Genomic DNA, 21243 nt, shown 5'->3' with positions numbered 1-21243 from the left:
TCCTGTAGAGCTTTAAAGTGGTTTTAGGACTCCAGTCGAGTTGAATTGGGGACCTGAGGCTATTCTCAAATTAGGAAACAGAGTATAAATCCTCCCTTCGGTTTGTGAGTTGATTCACAGGGTTCCATTCGAATGGGTGCGATAGAATCAGGCCTTATCTCGAGTGGATGGGGAACTCCGTGTCTCTTGAATTGTGGCAAGACCCCCAGGTTCCTCTCCAGTTTCAATTTGAGACCAGCCTCCTCCTGAGGTGGGATGGGTACTCGGCATTCCCTTCCAGAAGAAGGAGGGGAATCGACCCTCATTTTGAGTTGAGGAGGGGAAAAAGTGGCACTTCTTGTGTTGTGGTGGGAAACTCAGCATTCCTCTCGAGTGGGGACAGTTACCTCGGGAAGCTTCTGGGGTTTCACAAAGGGTGTCAAATTCCCTTTCTACTTCCAAGACGGAACATAGGATTTCTTGGGAAACACTGCAGTGTAAAAGGGCCTCATCTCATGTGGAGGGGAAAATTCCTTGGTTTTTGTGGATTTGTTGTGGGAAATGTAAGGTTGCTCTCAAGTTGTGTGGGGACATGGGGGACCCTCTCATGTTTCCTCAGGGAAGTCAGATCTGCTTTCGAGTTGCGAGGGGCACCTCGGGATTCCTCTTGCATTGCTGCATGGATGAATAGGGCCTCATCTCGAGTTGAGGTGCGAACCTCATGGTTCCTCTCCATTTCTGACATTGATCTCAGGTTTCTGTGGAATTTGAACAGGGGAGGCAGGCCTCATCTTGTGTTGAGGCTTGGAACTCGGCTTCCCTCTCGAGTTGTGAATAGGATGTCAGGCCTCTTGTCGAGTTGCATTTGGAACCTGTGGCTTTTTCTGGAGGATGCAACCAGGGTGTCAGTGCCCCTTGGTGTTGCAATTCAGTACTTGGGGTTCCATTCGAATCAGACCTTATCTCGAGTGAATGGGGAAGTCGGTGTCTTTAGGATTGTGACACGACCCACGAGGTTTCCTGTCGAGTTTCAATGTGAGACTGACCTCTTGAGTTGCGACGTGAACGTCGGGATTGCTTTCCACACAAAACAGGAGAATCAACCCTCATCTCGAGATGAGGAGAGTTAAAAGAGCTCAGATGAAGTGTGCCCTGAACTCGGTATTCCTCTCAAGTGGGGACAGGTATTCAGGGAACTTCTTGAATTGCATAAAGGTGTCGAGTACCAATTCGAATTTTAAGAGGGTACTTTTGATTTCTCTTGAAACGCCGCAGTGGGAAAGGGCCTCATCTCGCTTTGAGGGGGAATCCCGTGGTTTTCCTCGAGGTTTCGCAGGAAGTTTGGGATTCCTCTCAGGTTGCGACGTGGACCCCACGGTCCCGCTTCTACTGCCTCAGGGAAGTCAGGTCTCATTTCACGTTGTGACGGGCACTTCTGGATTCCTCGCAATTCACTGCATGGGAAGTAGGCCTCAGATAGAATTGTGTCCAGAAACTCCATGTTTCTCTCCAGTGGGGACAGGGATCTCCGGGTTGCGTTCAAGGTTCGCCTGGAGAGTCAGGCGTTGTCTTGAGTTGAAGGAAGGAACTCTGCTGTCCTCTCGAGTTGCAACGGGCATCTCCTGGAGCCCATTGAGTGGCCTAAAGGGAGTCAAGCCTCCTATGAAGTTTTGAGAGGGAACTCGGGGTTGCTCTCTAGGCCCTGCAGGAAAAGAAGGGCCTCAACTCGCGATGATGGGGGAATCTCGTGGTTTTTCTCGAGTTGCGGCGGGAAGTTTGGGGTTTCTCTCGAGTTACAATGGGGAACTCAGGGAGCCTCCCGTGTTGCCCCAGAGAAGTCCAGTCTCCATTCCAGTTGAGATGGGGAGCGTGGATTGCTTTAGAGTCATGGCAGGGGAATCTGGCCTCAATTCGTGTAGAAGGGTGAATCTCAAGGTCTTTCTCGAGTTGCGGCAGTAAAGTTTGGGGTCCCTTGAGTTTCGACAGTGACCTCAGGGAACTTCTCCTGGTGCCTATGGGAATTCAGGAATCCTTTCGAGTTGTGAGGGGCCTCTTAGGATTCCTCTGGGGTCAGTGCAATGGAAGAGGGCCTCATCTCCGGTTGAGGTGGGACCCTCAGGGTTCCTCTCCTGTTTTCATGTGGATCTCGGTGTGTCTGCAGTTTCAGACATGGAGTCAGGTCTCAACTTATGTTGAGGCATGGAACTCTGCTTTCCTCTAGAGCTGTAAAAGAGGTTTAAGGCCTCCAGCCGAGTTGAATTGGGGACTTGGGGCTTTTTCTGGAGGATGCACCCAGGGTGTCAGTGCCCCTTGGTGTTGCGACTCAGTACTCGGTGTTCCATTCGAATAAGGCCTTATCTCTAGTGGATGGGAAATCGGTGTCTTTGGGATTGTGGTACAACCTACAAGGTTTCCTGTCGAGTTTCAATGTGAGGCTGGCCTCCTCTTGAGGTGTGGCGGGAACGTTGGGATTCCTTTCCAGACATAGCAGGGGAATCATCCCTCATCTCGAGATGAGGTGGGGCAAAGGGGCTCATATTGAGGTTTGTCAGGAAACTCGGTGTTCCTCTCAAGTGGGGACAGGAATGTCATGGAACTTCTTGAGTTTCATAAAGGTTGTTGAGTACTATTTCGAGTTTCAAGAGGGAACGTGTGATTTCTCTCGAGACGCTGCAGTGGGAAAGGGCCTCATAGCACGTTGAAGGGAGAATTTCATGGTTTCTGTGGAGTTGTGGCGGTAAGCTTAGGGTTCCTCTCGAGTTGTGTGGGGATCTGGGGCACTCGATCGTGTTTCCTCAGTGAAGTCAGATCTGCTTTCGAGTTGTGAGGGGCACTTCGGGATTCCTGTCCAATCACTGCAGGGATGAATAGGGCCTCATCTTGAGTTGAGGCAGGAACCTCAGGATTCCTCTCCAGCTCTGACAGGGATTTGGGGGTCCCTATGGAGATTCCACTCGGGTTTCAGACGTTGTCTCGTGTTGGGGCATGGAACTCTGCTTCCCTCTCGAGGTGGGAAAGTGGTGTCAGTCCTCCTGTCGTGTTGAGGTAGGGTTCAGGGTCTATTTCTAGAGGTGCCACGGGTCTCTCAGTCCTCCCTTCGTGTCGTGAGTTGATACTCGGGGTGACATTCGAGTCGTTGCAGGGGAATGTGGTCTTATCTCGAGTGGACGGGGACATCAGGGTCTTTTTGAATGGTAGCACGACCACTGGAGTTGCTCTCAAGTTTCAAGGTGAGACTGGCCTCCTCTTGAGGTGCGACAGGAACGTCGGGATCCCTTTGCAGACAAAGCATTAGAATGGACCCTCATCTCGAGATGAGGAGGGGAAACCGGGGCTCTTCTTGAGTTGTGGTGGGGAAACTCGGTGTTCCTCTCGAGTGGAGACGGGTATGTCGGGGAACTTCTTGAGTTGCCTAAAGGGTGTCAAGTACACTTTCGAGGCTCAAGAGGGAAGGTAGGATTTCTCTCTAAACGTGGAAGAAAGGGGCCTCATCTTGCATTGAAGGGCAAAATCTCCTGGGGTTTCTCGAGTCGGGGCAGGAAACTTTGGGTTCCTCTCGAGCTGTGACGGGGGCCTCAAACCAGCTCGTGTGGCTTCAGGAAAGTCAAGTCTCCATTCAAGTTGCAAGGGCAAGCACGGGAGTGCGCTGGAGTCACAGCAGGGGAATCAAGCCTCAATTCGCATGGAAGGGGGAATCTCAAGGTGTTTTTTGAGTTGCGGCTGGAAGTGGGGGTTCCCTCAAGTTGCCACGTGGACCTCAGGGTACTTCTCATGGTGCCTATTGGAAGTCAGTGTTGGGGTTTTTCTCCCCAGGACTTGGAAACGACGAACCTGAAAGAAGGACACTTGGACAGTCTCTTGCAAGGACTGACAAGTTTATTTCTGCAGTCAAGCTTTTTTATAGAAGCAGGAACAAAGAGCTTAAAGTATGAGGCCAGCAGAGTGCATACAGAGTTAACACATAATCAGTAGAAACATTTCAAGGATAGCGCACTCTAAATGACTCATGGGCTTCTCCCATAACCTGCTCTCACAAGTAACATCCCTATTTATTATTAACTCTTGGCACTGAGCATAACCAAAGGCAGGAGATGTCTTTCTGTCCGTAGTGCAAAGCCATGTACTTCTGGCCCTTCGCCATTTTCCCAAGGACTTTCTCCTTTTACGGCTTTTTTGCACTATGCTTCCCAACAGTCAGGAATCCTGTCTATTTGTCAGGTGCCTCTCAGGATTCCCCTGGGGTCGGTGCAATGGAAGAGGGCCTCATCTCCAGTTGAGGCGGGACCCTCAGGGTTCCTCTCCCATTCTGACATGGATCTCGTGGTGTGTCTGCAGTTTCAAACAGGGAGTCAGGTCTCGACTTGTGTTAAGGAATGCAACTCTGCTTTCCTCTCGAGCTGTAAAAGAGTTTTCAGGCCTCCAGTCGAGTTGAATTGGGGACCTGGGGCTTTTCTCGAATTTTCACCTGGGGTATCAGTCCTCCCTTCATGTTGTGAGTTGATTCTCAGGGTTCCATGCGAATCGGTGCAAGGGAATCAGGCCTTATATCGAGTGGATGGGGAACTCTGAGTCTCTCAATTTGTGGCAAGACCCCTGGGTTCCTCTCCAGTTTCAAGTTCAGACCATCCTCCTCCTGAGGTGCGACAGGGACATCGGCATTCCTTTCCTGACAAAGCAGGGGAATCAACCCTCATCTCGAGTTGAGGAGGGGAAAACGGGGCTCTTGTTGGGTTTTGGTGAGAAATTCAGTGTTCCTGTCTAGTGGGCACGGGTATCTCGGGAAGCTTCTGGGGTTTCATAAGGGGTGTCAAGTTCCCTTTCAAGTTCCAAGAGAGAACGGGGCTTTTCCTGGGATACGCTGCAGCATAAAAGGACCTCATCTCGTGTGGAGGGGAAAATTTCGTGGTTTTTGTGGAGTTGTGGCAGGAAGCTTAGTGTTCCTCTCAAGTTGCGTGGGGACCTGGGGGACCCGCTGGTGTTTCCTCAATGAAGTCAGATCTGCTTTCGAGTTGCGAGGGGCACTTCGGGATTCCTCTCGTGTTGCTGCAGGGATGAATAGGGCCTCATCTCGAGTTGAGGCGAGAACCTCAGGGTTCCTCTCCAATTATGACATTGATCTCGGGGTTTCTGTGTAGTTTGAACAGGGGAGGCAGGCCTCATCTTGTGTTGAGGCATGGAACTCAGCTTGACTCTCGAGATAGGAATGAGGTGTCAAGCCTTTGTTGAGTTGGATTTGTAACCTGTGGCTTTTTCTGGAGGAGGCAACCGGGGTGTCAGTGCCCCTTGGTGTTGGAACTCAGTACTTGGGCTTCCATTCGAATCAGGCCTTATCTCGAGTGGATGTGGAAATCGGTGTCTTTGGGATTGTAGCAAGATCCACGAGGGTTACTCTCGAGTTTCAATGTGAAACCAGCCTCCTCCTGATGTGCGATGGAAATGTCGGGATTCCTTTGCAGATGAAGCGGGGGAATGGACCCTCATCTCGAGATGACGAGGGTAAAAAAGGATCTCTTCTTGAGTTGTGGAGGGAAACTCGGTGTTCCTCTCGAGTGGAGATGAGTATGTCGGGAACTTCTTGAGTTGCCTAAATGGTGTCAAGTGCCCTTTTGAGCCTCAAGAGGGAAGGTGGAATTTCTCTCAAGATGCTGCAGCGGAAAAGGGGCCTCATCTCACCTTGATGGGAGAATCTCCTGGGTTTTCTCGAGTTCAGGTAGGAAGCTTGGGGTTTCTCTCGAGTTGTGATGGGGACCTGACAGACCCACTTGTGTTGCCTCAGGAAAGTGAAGTCTCAATTCCAGTTGCGAGAGGCCTCTCGGGATTCCTCTCCAGTTGGTGCAAGGGCATAGGGCCTCATCTCGTGTTGAGGATGGAACCTCAGGGTTCCTCTCCAGTTCTGACATGGATCTCTTGGTTCCTATGGAGTTTCAACAGGGGTGTCAGGCTTCGTCTCGTGTGGAGACATGGAGCTCCGCTTCTCTCTCGATGTGTAAAAGGGGTGTCAGGCTTCCTGTCATGTTGGCGTAGGGATATGGGGCTTTTTCTTGAGGTACCACAGGGCTTTCACACGTCCCTTCGTGTTTGGAGTCAATACTCGTGGTCCCAGTTGAGTCAGTGCAGGGTAATGAGGCTTGTCTGGAGTGGATGGGCAAATTGGGGTCTTTTCAAAATGAGGTACAACTCCCGGGTATGCGCTTGGGTTTCAAGGTGAGACTGGCCCCCTCTTGAGTGGCGACGGGCACATCGGGATTCCTTTACCGACGAAGCAGAGGAATTGACACTCATTTCGAATTGAGGCAGGGAAAACAGGGCTCCTCTTGAGTTGTGGCGGGAAACTCAGAATTCCTCTCGAGTGGGTATGGGTATCTTGGGAAGCTTCTGGGCTTTCATAAAGGATGTCAAATTTCCTTTCAAGTTCCAAGAGGGAACATGGGATTTGTTGGGAAATGCTGCAGTGTAAAGGGCCTCATCTCGTGTGGAGGGGAGAATTTCATGGCTCTTGTGGAGTTGTGCTGGGAAGCTTAGGATTCCTCTTGAGTTGTGTGGGGACCTGGTCTACCCACTTGTGTTTCCTCAGGGAAGTCAGATCTGCTTTCAAGTTGCGAGGAGCACCTCGGGATTCGTCTCGCGTCACTGCAGGGATGAATAGGGCCTCATCTCGAGTTGAGGAGGGCACCTCAGGGATCCTCTCCATTTCTGACATCCATCTCGAGGTTTCTGTAGAGTTTGAACAGGGGAGGCAAGACTCTTCTTGTCTTCAGACATTGAACACGGCTTTCCTCTTGAGTTGTGAATGAGGTGTCAGGCCTCTTGTTGAGTTGGATTTGGAACCTGCGGCTTTTGATGGAGGATGCAAGCGTGGTGTCAGTGGTCCTTCGTGTTGTGACTTGATACTCGGGGTTACATTCAAATCGGGGCAGGGTCATCAGGCCTTTGCTCGAGTGGATGGGGAAATCAGTGTCTTTGGGATTGTGGCATGACCAATGAGGTTTCCTCAGCGTTTCAATGTGAGACCAGCCTCCTCTTGGGGTGTGACAGGAACTTTGCAATTCCTTTCCAGAGAAAGCAGGGGAATCGACCCTCATCTCGAAATGAGGAGGGGAAAGGGGGCTCAGATTGAGGTGTGCCGGGAAACTCCGTGTTCCTCTCGAGTGGGGACGGCTATGTTGGTGAACATCTTGAGTTTCATCAAGGGTGTCAAGTACCTTTTCACATTTCAAGAAGGAACGTAGTATTTCTCTCGAGACACTGCTCTGGAAAAGGGCCTCATCTCGCGTTGAGGGGAGAATCTCGTGGTTTTTCTCGAATTGCGTCGGGAAGATTGGGGTTCCTCTCGAGTTGCGATGGGGACCTCAGGGACCTGCTCGTGTTGCCTCAGGAAAGTCAAGTCTCTGTTAGAGTTGCGAGGGGCCTCTCGGGATTCCTCTCCAGTCGGTGCAGGAGCATAGGGCCTTATCTCGATTTGGGGCTGGAACCTCAGGGTTCCTCTCCAGTTCTGACATGGATATTTGGGTTCCTATGGAGTTTCGACAGGGGAGTCAGGCCTTGTCTCGTGTGGAGACATGGAACTCTGCTTCCCTCTCGAGGTGTAAAAGGGTTGTCCGGCTTCCTGTCTATTGGCATAGGGATCTTGGGCTTTTTCTTGAGGTGCCACGGGGCTGTCACACCTCCCTTCATGTTTTGAGTCGATAGTCTCAGTTCCAATCGAGTCAGTGCAGGGGAGTCAGGCTTATCTGGAGTGGATGGGGAAATCGGGGCCTTTTCGAATTTAGGCACGACTCCCGGGGATGCGCTTGAGTTTCAAGGTGAGAGCGGCCTCCTCTTGAGGGGTGAAGGCAACATCGGGATTCCTTGACTGCCAAAGCAGAGGAATCGACACTCACCTAGAGTTGAGGAGTGGAAAACGGGGCTCTTCTTGAGTTGTGGCCGGAAACTCAGCATGCCTCTTGAGTGGGGATGGATATCTCAGGAAGCTTCTGGGGTTTCATGTAGGGTGTCAAGTTCCTTTTCGAGTTCGAAGAGGCAACATGGGATTTCTTGGGAAACGCTGTGGCGCAAAAGGGCCTTATCTCCCATGGAAGGGAGAATTTCATTGTTGTTGTGGAGTTATGGTGGAAGCTTAAGGTTCCTCTCGAGTTGCGCGGGAACCTTGGGGACCCGCTCATGTTTCGTGGGGGAAGTCAGATCTGCTTTCTTGTTGCGAGGGGCACCTCGGGATTCCTCTCATGTTGCTGTAGGGATGAATAGGGCCTCATCTCGAGTTGAGCGGGCACCTCAGGTTTCCTCTCCATTTCTGACACAGATCTCACGGTTTCTGTGGAGTTTAAACAGGGGAGACAGGCCTCGTCTTGTGTTGAGGCATTGAACTCAGCTTTCCTCTTGAGCTGTGAATGAGGTGTCAGGCCTCTTGTCGAGTTGAATTTGGAACCTGCATGTTTTTTTTTTTTTTTTCTGGAGGATGCAACCGGGGTGTCAGTGGCCCTTCCTGTTTTGACTTGATACTCGGGGGTACATTCGATTTGTGGCAGGGCATCAGGCCTTATCTCGAGTGGATGGCGAAATCGGTGTCTTTGGGATTGTGGCAAGATCCACGAGGGTTTCTCTCGAGTTTCAATGTGAGACCAGCCTCCTCTTGAGTTGTGACGGGAATGTTGGGATTCCTTTCCAGTGAAAGCAGAGGAATCAACCCTCATCTCGAGATGAGAAGTGGAAAAGTGGCTCAGATTGAGGTGTACAGCGAAACTCGGTGTTCCTCTCTAGTGGGTTTGGGTATGTCGGGGAATTTCCTAAGTTGCATCAAGGTGTCAAGTACCCTTTCATGTTTCAGGAGGGAATGTGGTATTTCTCTCGAGACACTGCTTTGGAAAAGGGCCTCATCTCGCGTTGAGGGGAGAATCTCGTGATTTTTCTCGAGTTCGGGCGGTAGGCTTGGGGTTCCTCTCGAGTTGTGATGGGGACTTCAGGGACCCACTGGTGTTGCCTCAGAAAATTCAGGTCTCTTTTCGAGTTGCGAGGGGCAGGTTGGGATTCCTATCGAGTTGGTGCAGGGGACTAGAGCCTCATCTCGAGTTGAGGCAGGAAACTCAGGGTTCCTCTCCAGCTCTGACAGAGATCTCAGGGTTCCACTGGACATTCCACTGGGGAGTCAGAAGTCGTCTCGTGCTGGGGCATGGAACTCTGCTTCCCTCTCGAGGTGGAAAAGGGGTGTCAGGACTCCTGTCGAGTTGAGGTAGGGATCATGGGCTATTTCTAGAGGTGCCACGGGGCTCTCAGTCCTCCTTTCGCGTTGTGAGTTGATACTCAGGGTGACATTCGAGTTGTTGCAGGGGAATGAGGCCTTATCTCGAGTGGATGGGGACATTGGGGTCTTTTCGAACAGTGGCCCGACCCCTGGAATTCCTCTCGAGTTTCAAGGTGAGACCGGCCTCCTCCTGAGTTGGGATGGGAACGTTGGGATTCCTTTGCAGATGAAGCATGGGAATGAATCCTCATCCAGAGATGAGGACGGGAAAACGGGGCTCTTCTTGAGTATTTTTTTTTTTAATATTTTTTATTTTTAAACTTTACAAAATTGTATTAGTTTTGCCAAATATCAAAATGAATCCGCCACAGGTATACATGTGTTCCCCATCCTGAACCCTCCTCCCTCCCCCCTCCCCATACCATCCCTCTGGGTCGTCCCAGTGCACTAGCCCCAAGCATCCAGTATCATGCATCGAACCTGGACTGGCAACTCGTTTCATAGATGATATTATACATGTTTCAATGCCATTCTCCCAAATCTTCCCACCCTCTCCCTCTCCCACAGAGTCCATAAGACTGTTCTATACATCAGTGTCTCGGGCGGGAATCTCGGTGTTCCTCTCGAGTGGAGACGTGTATATCTGGAACTTCTCGAGTTGCCTAAATGGTGTCAAGTGCCCTTTCAAGGCTCAAGAGGGAAGATGGGATTTCTCTCGAGACGCTTCAGTGGAAAGGGATCTCATCTCGCCTTGATGGGTGAATCTCCTGGTTTTTCTTGAGTTGCAGTGGGAAACTTGGGGTTCCTCTCAAGTTACAATGGGGACCTCAGGGACCCGCTCGTGTTGCCTCAGGAAAGTGAAGTCTCAATTCCAGTTGCGAGTGGCCTCTGGGGATTCCTCTCCAGTCCGTGCAGGGGCATAGTGCCTCATCTCAAGTTAAGGATGGAACCTCAGGGTTCCTCTACAGTTCTGACATGGATCTCTGGGTTCCTATGGAATTTCAACAGGAGAGTTAGGCCTCATCTAATGTGGAGACGTGGAGCTCTGCCTCCCTCTCGAGGTGCAAAAGGGGTGTCAGGCTTCCTGTCACGTTGGCATAGGGATCTGGGGCTTAATCCCGAGGTGCCACGGGCTTTCACACCTCCCTTCGTGTTTTGAATCGATACTCGCAATTCCCATCGAGTCAGTGCAGAGGAATCAGGCTTATCTGGAGTGGATGGGGAAATCGGGGTCTTTTTGAAATGAGGTACGACTCCCAGGGATGCGCTCGAGTTTCAAGGTGAGACTGGCCCCCTCTTGAGTTGCGACGGACACATCAGAATTCCTTTACCAATGAAGCAGAGGAATTGACACTCATCTCGAATTGAGGCGGGGAAAACGGGGCTCTTCTTGAGTTGTGGCAGTAAACTCAGCTTTCCTCTCAAGTGGGTACGATATCTTGGGAAGCTTCTGGGGTTTCATTAAAGGTTTCAAGTTCTCTTTCAAGTTCCAAGAGGGAACGTGGGATTTCTTGGGAAACGCTGCAGTGTAAAAGGGCCTCATCTTGTGTGGAGGGGAGAATTTCATGGTTTTTTTTTGGAGTTGTGCTGGGAAGCTTAGGGTTCCTCTCGAGTTGTATGGGGACCTGGGGGACCCGCTCATGTTTCCTCAGGGAAGTCAGATCTGCTTTCGAGTTGCGAGGGGCACCTCGGGATTCATCTCGCATAACTACAGGGATGAATAGAGCCTCATCTCGAGTTGAGGCGGGCACCTCAGGGATCCTCTTCATTTCTGGCATCCATCTTGAGGTTTCTGTGGAGTTTGAACAGGGGAGGCAGGACTCTTCTTATCTTCAGACATTGAACTCGGCTTTCCTCTTGAGTTGTGAATGAGGTGTCGGGCCTCTTGTCGAGTTGGATTTGGAACCTGAGGCTTTTGATGGAGGATGCAACCGGGGTGTCAGTGGTCCTTCATGTTGTGACTTGATACTCGAGGTTACATTCAAATCAGGGCAGGGTCATCAGGCCTTAGCTTGAGTGGATGGGGAAATCGGTGTCTTTGGGATTGTGGCACAACCACGAGGGTTTGTCTCAAGTTTTAATATGAGACCAGCCTCCTCTGAGGTGTGATGGGAACTTTGCGATTCCTTTCTAGAGAAAGCAGGGGAATCGACCCTCATCTCGAAATGAGGAGGGGAAAAGGGGTTTAGATTGAGGTGTGCCGGGAAACTCCATGTTCCTCTCGAGTGGGGATGGCTATGTCGGTGAACTTCTTGAGTTTCCTTTTCTCATTTCAAGAGAGAACGTGGGATTTCTCTCGAGACACTGCTCTGGAAAAGGGCCTCATCTCGCGTTGAGGGGAGAATCTCGTGGTTTTTCTCGAGTTGCGTTGGGAAGATTGGGGTTCTTCTCCGAGTTGTGACGGGGACCTCAGGGACCTGCTCTTCTTGCCTCAGGAAAGGCAAGTCTCCATTTGGGTTGTGAGGGGCCTCTCGGGATTCCTCTCCAGTCGGTGCAGGAGCATAGGGCCTCATCTCGATTTGAGGCTGGAACCTCAGGGTTCCTCTCCAGTTCTGACATGGATCTCTGGGTTCCTATGGAGTTTCAACAGGGGAGTCAGGCCTTGTCTCGTGTGGAGACATGGAACTCTGCTTCCCTCTCGAGGTGTAAAAGGGGTGTCAGGCTTCTTCTCCAGTTGGCATAGGGATCTTGGGCTTTTTCTCAAGGTGCCACGGGGCTGTCACACCTCCCTTCGTGTTTTGAGTCAATACTCTCGGTTCCAAATGAGTCAGTGCAGGGGAGTCAGGCTTGAGTGGATGGGGAAATCGGAGCCTTTTCCAATTGAGGCACGACTGCCAGGGATGTGCTTCAGTTTCAAGGTGAGACTGGCCTCCTCTTGAGGGTTGACGGCAACATTGGGATTCCTTGACTACCGAAGCAGAGGAATTGACACTCCTCTCAAGTTGAGTAGTGGAAAACGGGGCTCTTCTTGAGTTGTGGCCAGAAACTCAGCATTCCTCTTGAGTGGGGACGGATATCTCGGGAAGCTTCTGGGGTTTCATAAATGGTGTCAAGTTACTTTTCAAGTTCCAAGAGTCAACGTGTGATTTCTTGGGAAACACTGCAGTGTACAAGTGTCTTATCTCACGTGGAGGGGAGAATTTCATGGTTTTTTGGAGTTGTGGTGGGAAGCTTAAGGTTCCTCTCGAGTTGCGTGGGGACCTGGGGGACCCGCTCGTGTTTTATCAGGGAAGTCAGGTCTGCTTTCGAGTTGCAAGGGGCACTTCGGGACTCCTCTCACATCACTGTAGGGATGAATAGGGCCTCATCTCGAGTTAAGGTGGGAACCTCAGGGTTTCTCTCCATTTCTGACACAGATCTAATGGTTTCTGTGGAGTTTGAACAGGGGAGGTAGGCCTCGTCTTGTGTTGAGGCATTGAACTCGGCTTGCCTCTTGAGTTATGAATGAGGTGTCAGACCTCTTGTTGAGTTCGTTTTGGAACCTGCGTTTTTTTTTTTTTTTCTGGAGGATGCAACCGGGGTGTCTGTGGCCCTTCGTATTGTGACTTGATACTTGGGGGTACATTCGAATCAGTGCAGGGGCATCAGGCCTTATCTCGAGTGGATGGGGAAATCGGTGACTTTGGGATTTTGGCACGACCCATGAGGGTTTCTCTCGAGTTTCAATGTGTGACCAGCCTCCTCTTGAGGTGTGATGGGAACATTGGGATTCCTTTCCCAAGAAAGCAGAGGAATCGACCCTCATCTCGAGATGAGAAGTGGAAAAGGGGCTCAGATTGAGGTGTGCTGCGATACTCAGTATTCCTCTCGAGTGTGGACGGGTATGTCGGGGAACTTCCTAAGTTGCATCAAGGGCTGACGCCCTTCGCCTTTCAAGAGGGAACATGGTATTTCTCTCGAGACACTGCTTTGGAAAAGGGCCTCATCTCGCGTTGAGGGGAGAATCCCATGGTTTTTCTCGAGTTTGGGCGGGAAGCTTGGGGTTCCTCTTGGGTTGTGACTGGGACCTTAGGGACCCGCTACTGTTGCCTCAGAGAATTCAGGTCTCTTTTCGAGTTGCGAGGGGCAGGTCAGAATTCCTCTCGAGTTGGTGCAGGGGACTAGGGCCTCATCTCAAGTTGAGGCAGGAAACACAGGTTTCCTCTTCAACTCTGACAGGCATCTCAGGGTTCCTATGGACATTCCCCTGGGAAGTCAGAAGTCATCTCGTGTTGTGACATGGAACTCTGCTTCCCTCTGTCAGGCCTCCTGTTGAGTTGAGGTAGGGATCATGGGCTATTTCTAGAGGTGCCATGGGGCTCTCAGTCCTCCTTTCGTGTTGTGAGTTGATACTCGGGTGACATTCGAGTCGTTGCAGGGGAATGAGGCCTTATTTCGAGTGGATGGGGACATCAGTGTCTTTTCAAATGGTGTTCCGGACACTAGAGTTCCTCTCGAGTTTCAAGGTGAGACCAGCCTCCTCCTGAAGTGTGATGGGAATGCAGGATTCCTTTGCAGATGAAGCAGGGGAATGGACCCTCATCTCGAGATGTTTAGGGGAAAATGGGGCTCTTCTTGAGTTTTGGCGGGAAACTCGCTGTTCCTCTCGAATGGAGACAGGTGTGTCTGGAACTTCTTGAGTTGCCTAAACGGTGTCAAGTGCCCTTTCAAGGCTCAAGAGGGAAGGTGGAATTTCTCTCTGGTCGCTGCAGCAGAAAGGGGCCTAATCTCGCCTTGATGGGTGAATCTCCTAGGTTTTCTTGAGTTGCGTCAGGAAGATTGGAGTTCCTCTTGAGTTGCGACGGGGACTTCAGGGACCCACTCATGTTGCCTCAGGAAATTCAAGTCTCCATTCCTGTTACGAGGTGCCTCTCGGGATTCCTCTCCAGTCGGTGCAGGAGTATAGGGTCTCATCTTGAGCTGAGGATGGAACATCAAGGTTCCTCTCCAGTTCTGACATGGTCTTTGGGTTCCTATGGAGTTTCAACAGGGGAGTCAGGCCTCATCTCCTGTGGAGACATGGAACTCCGCTTCCCTCTCGAAGTGGAAAAGGGGTGTCAGGCCTCCTGTTGAGTTGAGGTAGGGATCTGGTGCTATTTCTAGCGGTGCCATGGGGCTCTCAGTCCTCCTTTCATGTTGTGAGTTGATACTCGGGGTGACATTCGAGTCGTTGCAGGGGAATGAGGCCTTGTCTCGAGTGGATGGTTACATCAGGGTCTTTTCAAATGGTGTCCCGGACCCTGGAGTTCCTCTCGAGTTTCAGGGTAAGACCGGCCTCCTGTGGTGTGATGGGAATGTCGGGATTCCTTTGCAGACGAAGCAAGGGAATGGACCTTCATCTCGAGATGAGGAGGGGAAAATGGGGCTCCTCTTGAGTTGTGGTGGGAAACTTGGTGTTCCTCTTGAGTGGAGACTTTTCGAGTTGCCTAAGGAGTTTCAAGTACTGTTTCGAGTCTTAAAGAGGGAAGGTGGGATTTCCCTCGAGATGCTACAGTGGAAAGGGACCTGATCTCGCGTTGAGAGGAGAATCTCCTGGGTTTTCTCGAGTTGAGGCAGGAAACTTGGTGTTCCTCTTCAGTTGCTACAGGGACCTCAGGGACCCACTTGTGTTGCCTCAGGAAAGTCAAGTCTCCATTCGAGTTGCAAGGGGGCTCTCGGGATTCCTCTCCAGTTGGTGCAGGGCATAGAGCCTCATCTCGAGTTGAGGCTGGAACCTAAGTGTTCCTCTTCAGTTCTGACATGGATCTCTGGGTTCCTATGGAGTTTCAACAGGGGAGTCAGGCCTCATTTCATGTGGAGACATGGAACTCCGCTTCCCTCTCGAGGTGTAAAAGGGCTGTCAGGCTTCCTGTCGAGTTGGCATAAGAATCTGGGGCTTTTTCTCGAGGTACCCCGGTGCTGTCACACCTCCGTTTATGTTTTGAGTCGATACTCGGGGTTGCAGTCGAGTCAGTGCAGGGGAATTAGTCTTATCTGTAGTGGATGGGGAAATCTGGGCCTTTTTGAATTGAGGCACAACTCCCAGGAATGCACTCAAGTTTCAAGGTGAGACTGGCCTCCTCTTGAGGGGTGACAGCAACATTGAGATTCCTTTACTGACGAAGAAGCGTAATCGACAGTCATCTCGAGTTGAGGAGGGGAAAACAGGGCTCTTCTTGAGTTGTGGTGGGAAACTCAGCATTCCTCTCAAGTGGGCACAGATATCTTGGGAAGCTTCTGGGGTTTAAGAAAGGGTGTCAAGTTCCCTTTCCAGTTCCAAGAGGGAACATGAGATTTCTTGGGAAACGCTGCAGCATAAAAAGGCCTCATCTCGTGTGAATGGGAGAATTTCGTGGTTTTTGTGGAATTGTGGTGGGAAGCTTAGGGTTCCTCTCGAGTTGTGTGGGGACTTGCGGGACCCGCTCATGTTTCCTCAGGGAAGTCAGATCTGCATTCGAGTTGCGAGGGGCACCTCGGGATTTGTCTCACATCACTGCATGAATGAATAGGGCCTCATCTCGAGTTGAGGCGGGAACTTCAGGGTTGTTCTCCATTTCTGACATCCATCTCGAGGTTTCTGTGAAGTTTGAACAAGGGAGGCAGGCCTCGTCTTGTGTTGAGGCACTGAACTCGGCTTGCTCCTTGAGTTGTGAATTAGGTATCAGGCCTCTTGTCTAGTTGGATTTGGAACCTGCGTCTTTTTCTGGAGGATGAAACCGGGTTGTCAGTGGCCCTTCGTGTTGTGACTTTATTCTCAGTGTTACTTTGGAGTCGGTACAGAGCATCAGGCCTTATCTTGAGTAGATGGGGACATTGGTGTCTTTGTCTCTTAATTTCTGTCATACTGAGAAAGGATTTTAATTTTTTTTAACTAGTAATATATAAGAATATTTTGGACAATATGAAAAGTCTCATTGATTAAATTATTGTATTTTTATTGATTCTTCTTGCTACTAGTACTGTGATTCCTCTATAGTAGAAGTCGACTGAATTCATAAAATTCATGATTTTATAGTAAGATTTTAATTTAAAAAATTGTGATAATCCAAAAGCAATATTTTATATAGACCACATTTTGTTTATTTATTCATCTGTCAATGAAATTCCATCTTCTGACTATTGTTAATATTGCTGCTTTGAACATTGGTACACAAATATCTATTTGAGTCCAGAAATTTGAGTAATGATTTGATTGAGAATTTTGAGTTCCTTTTTTAATCCAGATCTTTCTGTGAGATTTTTGGGAATGAATCATTTTAAATATTTTAGTTTTTTCTTTTCATTAAGAATGAACACTATGTCTGCATAGAACCATTTTTCTGAAAGACTGTATTTTTCATTTGTTGGATATTTTTTTTTAGAGATGGGGGTTGCATGGGAATTTTTCAAAGATTATTTTAGTAAGGTGTGACTTAACAAAACCTGGAATATCTTGAACTATTGATGAAAATTATTTTAGAGCATCTCTAGAAAGTAAAATGTAAATATAGGCCGTGTTTATAAAAACTTTCATTAACATTTAGTATTTTATGTGTAAAAGTCTCTATTTTTAACAAATAAATGTTGGCAATTTAAATTCCAGAAAAATGGTGAAATCATTTAAGTTGTTTCAGGAGAAGTCATCAATTTTGAAATCTGTTATTGGCATCAATCAGGTTTAAAAACTGTGTTTACTATAAATTCATATTAACTTGTGAACTCATGAGAAATGATATTTTAAGAAAGAATAAGTCTCTCTAGGTGTTTAGAAATAATTTTCTAAATTTGTTTTTTTCTAAGTCTGAGGATGAAAGGAACAATTAAAGAAATACATTGAATTAAAACAATCTCTGGAAAATAGCTTGGACCAAGAAAAGAAGAAAAACAGTGAGTTAGAAAAAGAGATTACTGGGTAAGATTTTAACATTTCTGATAATCTCAACTATTAATTAAAGTGTAATTTTATTTTATTTAAAACCTTAGACACAAATTCATTTTTTATGTGTATTTTCGTAATTAAACACATTATCCTATTTCAAGGTTTACTGTGGAAAGTCAGCACAATCTGAAATGTTTTTGAGTGCAGCAGTGTTATACTTATCTGTAATGATTTCTAAAACAGTAAAAACCATGCCTCTGCATATAGTAATGTCACTCTCTTCCTCATTATCTATGCTGAATTTTTACTTCTGCAAAGTGTCTTTGTTCTTTTTGGTAATCCTGCCTTCTTTTAATTGTGTTCCTTCCCTTCATCATTCAAGTAATTTATTATCTAAAAACCTACCTGTGTTTTTGTTGGACAACATTAAAAAGTATCTTGATTTGTCTTATATTTTCTTTTTGCCCCAAAATTTTAGTTATAAAATGTACATACAAAAATCTATGTGTAACTTAAAGAATAATAAAATTAGTGACCATGTTTTGATCAGTAAGATAAAAAACTGCTTCTGTTTTTTTTTTTTTTTTTTTTTTGCAGAGTGCAGTTAACCCTCATCATCTACAGATTCAGCCAACCCAAGATCAAAAGTATTCAGGGAAAAAAAAAATTGAGAAAGTTCCAAAAAGCAAAACTTGGATTGGTCTCAAGTTGGCAACTATTTCCATAGTGTTTACACTGTATTTATAACTATTTACAAAGCGTTTACATTGTATTAGATAATGTAAGTGATTTAGGGATGACTGAAAGTATAGGGAAAATGTGCTTTGGGAAACTTGAGCATCCGTGGATTTTGTATATACAGAGTGTTGGGGGATTTTTGAACCAGTCCTCTGTGGATGCCAAGGGATGATTATACAAAGGGTTCTTCTCTGATTCTCATTAATATTTTTCTCTTTTAATTTTCTCTACATTGCTTTGCATTTTGTTAACAATGTGCTGGGCAAGATTTCTACACCTCTTAAAACAGTCTTGAAGAGACTGGTACCCTTGCTCTCTCTTCTGATTTCCTTTCTTCTAAAACTCTCAGCCTGGGTTATTTGCCACTTAACTCAGGCTCCAAAGATTTTTCTTTTCTTCTTTTTTTTTTTCCTCAATTTTGAGTAAGAATCTTGTTGGCTTTTTGTATCTACTTCCTTTTCTTTTTGTAGAGGCTGTGGTCAATAGGAAAAAAACGTGTCTTGTGTCTTTTCAAAAAACATTCATATATAATATCTCTTCATCTTTAGCGTGAATACTGACCTCTGGTTTATAACTAACATTTAATAATCAATTAATATTTCACACTAGCATGCTAAAAATGGACGTTAACTTATTGATAAGAACTCATATATTACATATATCACACACAGTATATTTAAAGGTGATAAAATTTTTCTTCATAATATTTATCTAAGATTAGAATTTAGTTATTATACTTTTAAGGAATATTAAATTTGAACAATGAGAAAGGATTATAATTTATAATTTGTTTGTTTTATCTGATAGAACATATATCTGTTTAATTATTAGATATCTGCTCTTAAAGAACTTACTCATTCTATACATTTCTACAGATTTAAGAAGCTCTTAAAAATGACAAGAAGGAAGTTAAACGAATATGAAAATGGACAGCTTAGTTTCCATGGAGATTTAAAAACCAGTCAAACTGAAATGGATATTCAAATTAATATGCTAAAACATAAGGTAATTTTTAATCAGTTTTAGAACCCCCAAATCACTTAATTTGGGGAAATATAAATCATTCCATGCTTTCAGCAGTGAAACACAGATCTGTCTATTAATTTTTTAGGTTGGACACCAGTAAAAAAGACAGCTTTTCCCTATATCATTTTGAGATAAAAAGGGCACACTCTTGACTCTCTCTCTGTCTTGAACCCTGGCTGGTGATCTGAAGCTAAGCAGCACAGCATTAATGACCCCAAAGCGTCCGTTGTTTTGGGTGGCAGGTTTGTTGAAATCTAATGAACATACCATGCAGTTCATTCATTTAAACCATACAGTTCAGTAACTTTATTGTGTTTAAAGAGTTATATAGGCATTACCACGTTAGAACATTTTCATCACCCTCCAAAGAAATCACCCTGTGCCAGTTTTCCTTTCCTGATCTTCCCAGCCTGAGGAAACCATGACTCCACTCCCTGACTGTGTAGATGTCCCTTTTCTGGACATTTTGTGTCAGTGGAATCACACAATATGGGATCCTTTGTGACTGCCTTCTTTCATTTAGCATAATATTTTCAAGGTACATCTAACATGTATCAGTATTTCCTTGATTTTATTGCTCATTAATATTCTATTGTATGGATGTACCATATTTGATTTATTCATTCATCATCTGATGGACCTTTGGGGTTGTTTCTACTTTTTGGCTAATGTCAGTAATGTTGCTGTGAACATTTATGTCTAAGTTTTGGTGTGAATATATTTTTTCATTTCTTTTGGGAAAGCAGTTATGAATAGAATTGCTGTATTACACAGCAACTCTGTTTAACCTTTTGAGGACCTGCCGTACTGTTTTCCAGCATGGCTGCATCATTTTATATTTTTATCCAAAGTATGTAAAACGTTCCCATTTCTATACATTCCTGTCAACACTAGTCATTACCTGTCTCTGTGAATATAGCCATCCTAGCAAGTATGAAGTGGCATCTCGTGGTGTTTTATTTCTCTCTGTGAGGAGAGGACAATGAAGATTGAGTTCTATATTAGTAACTACTCAAAGCTACCCATCTGTTTTAGAATTTTAGTAAATTGAGATGAGGTCAGAAGTCTGATTTTGGTAATTAAACTATTTCTAGTTATTTCTTAAAGTTCAAATCATATGTCTCATTGCTTACTAGTCTTCATTGCTTTCAAACTTGAGCAGAAATTCTAAGGAGTCACACTTGCCTATTTGTAAGAAATTATAATTGAAGGGAACCCTGAAAAAACTTCTTCCTGAATAGTTCTTAAGTCTTCCTTCTAGTTATATGCTTCTCATCAACATTGTCATTAAAAATCTCACCTTTTATTATATTCCAGTTTATAGGAGACCAGTTTCTACCTGCATTCAAATTATGTTTCTTTATTTTCTCTTTTTCAAAAATCAATTTTTCTGTTTTTTCCTAATCAGCTTTAAGTTGAGTGGCTTCAATACACAACATTGGTTTCGTTCAAAATCTACATTTAGGAAAAGGTGGCCAGGACGGCTGGCTTCTTGTCCCCTCAGCTTCAGGTGGGGCAGCTCGAGGGCTGGGGGCTGGAATCGGGTGAAGGTGTGTTCATTCCCATGTCTGATAGTTGGTATCTGTGGTTGGCTGGACTTTGGTGAAAGCAGACAAGTGAAACACCTACCCTGAACACCTAGGCTCTCTTTGCAGCCTGGGCTTACTCACAACATGGAGCCTGGTTGCCAGGTTGAGAGCCAGTCAGAAGCTCTGCTGCCTTGTCTAACCTCGCTTTGCAGTTCACACAGCATCATTTTCATCATCTTCGGTTCAATAGAAGCAAGTCACTTATACTTGGCCTATATTCTACCATTTTTTACAGAATAAAGTTTTTAAAAATAATGGGTACATTTAAAAACTAGCACAGTTACTCACTGGCCACAATTTTTTTTATATTCCTTCCAATGAAAAATGGAACCCTTTTCCCTACCCATTCCCTCACAAGTCTCAGTTGTTAACAGTGTGAGGCCCAGGCTCAAGTACAGGTCTTACCATCTTCATCAGGTACAGGTGGCACATGCAGATGAGGCTTCTGGGTGTGGTTTCTAGAGTGTGACCCTGTGAGCACAACCTTCTCAGTACTAAGACTTGAGAACTAAAGGGACGAGTTATCTGCCACCCACACCCCCACCATTCTGCTGAATGACTAGATTCTCCTGTTCAGAAATGGGAAACAGGAGGCACCATGGTCCATAGCAGCTCTGAGGTCCAGTTTGGTGCTGCCAGCTCTTTGATGAGGACTTGGTCCTGCCCATAGGAGTGCTTCTCCTTTGTTCTACCCTCTGAGCTCTGTGTGCTGTCCTTTTCATAAGAAATGACCTCTGTCTGTAGCTGAGTCATGTTTCTTAAGCCACCTTCCTCTTTATTGAACTTCTAAGAAAATCCCAAAGGGCTATTCTCATTTGTATGTCTTGGTCTCTGTTAGGCCAAGCACTGTTTTTTTG

The 21243-nt window shown here is 46.7% G+C and overlaps 1 protein-coding gene across 1 annotated transcript in view; it reads left to right on the top strand.

The window, feature by feature from the left end:
* LOC129631841 (coiled-coil domain-containing protein 3-like) overlaps positions 1 to 21243 on the top strand; it is a 72201-nt gene that overhangs the window by 41924 nt on the left and 9034 nt on the right. The window contains exons 4-6 of the transcript XR_008704197.1: positions 16955 to 17066; positions 17631 to 17814; positions 18647 to 18776. The gene's annotated coding sequence lies outside the window, so the exon portion shown is untranslated. The remainder of the gene's footprint in view (positions 1 to 16954; positions 17067 to 17630; positions 17815 to 18646; positions 18777 to 21243) is intronic.

Source organism: Bubalus kerabau, chromosome 17, assembly GCF_029407905.1.
Source record: "Bubalus kerabau isolate K-KA32 ecotype Philippines breed swamp buffalo chromosome 17, PCC_UOA_SB_1v2, whole genome shotgun sequence".
Lineage (NCBI taxonomy): Eukaryota > Metazoa > Chordata > Mammalia > Artiodactyla > Bovidae > Bubalus > Bubalus kerabau.
Note: the sequence above shows the minus strand (reverse complement) of the source record. Positions and strands in the feature narration are given on the sequence as shown.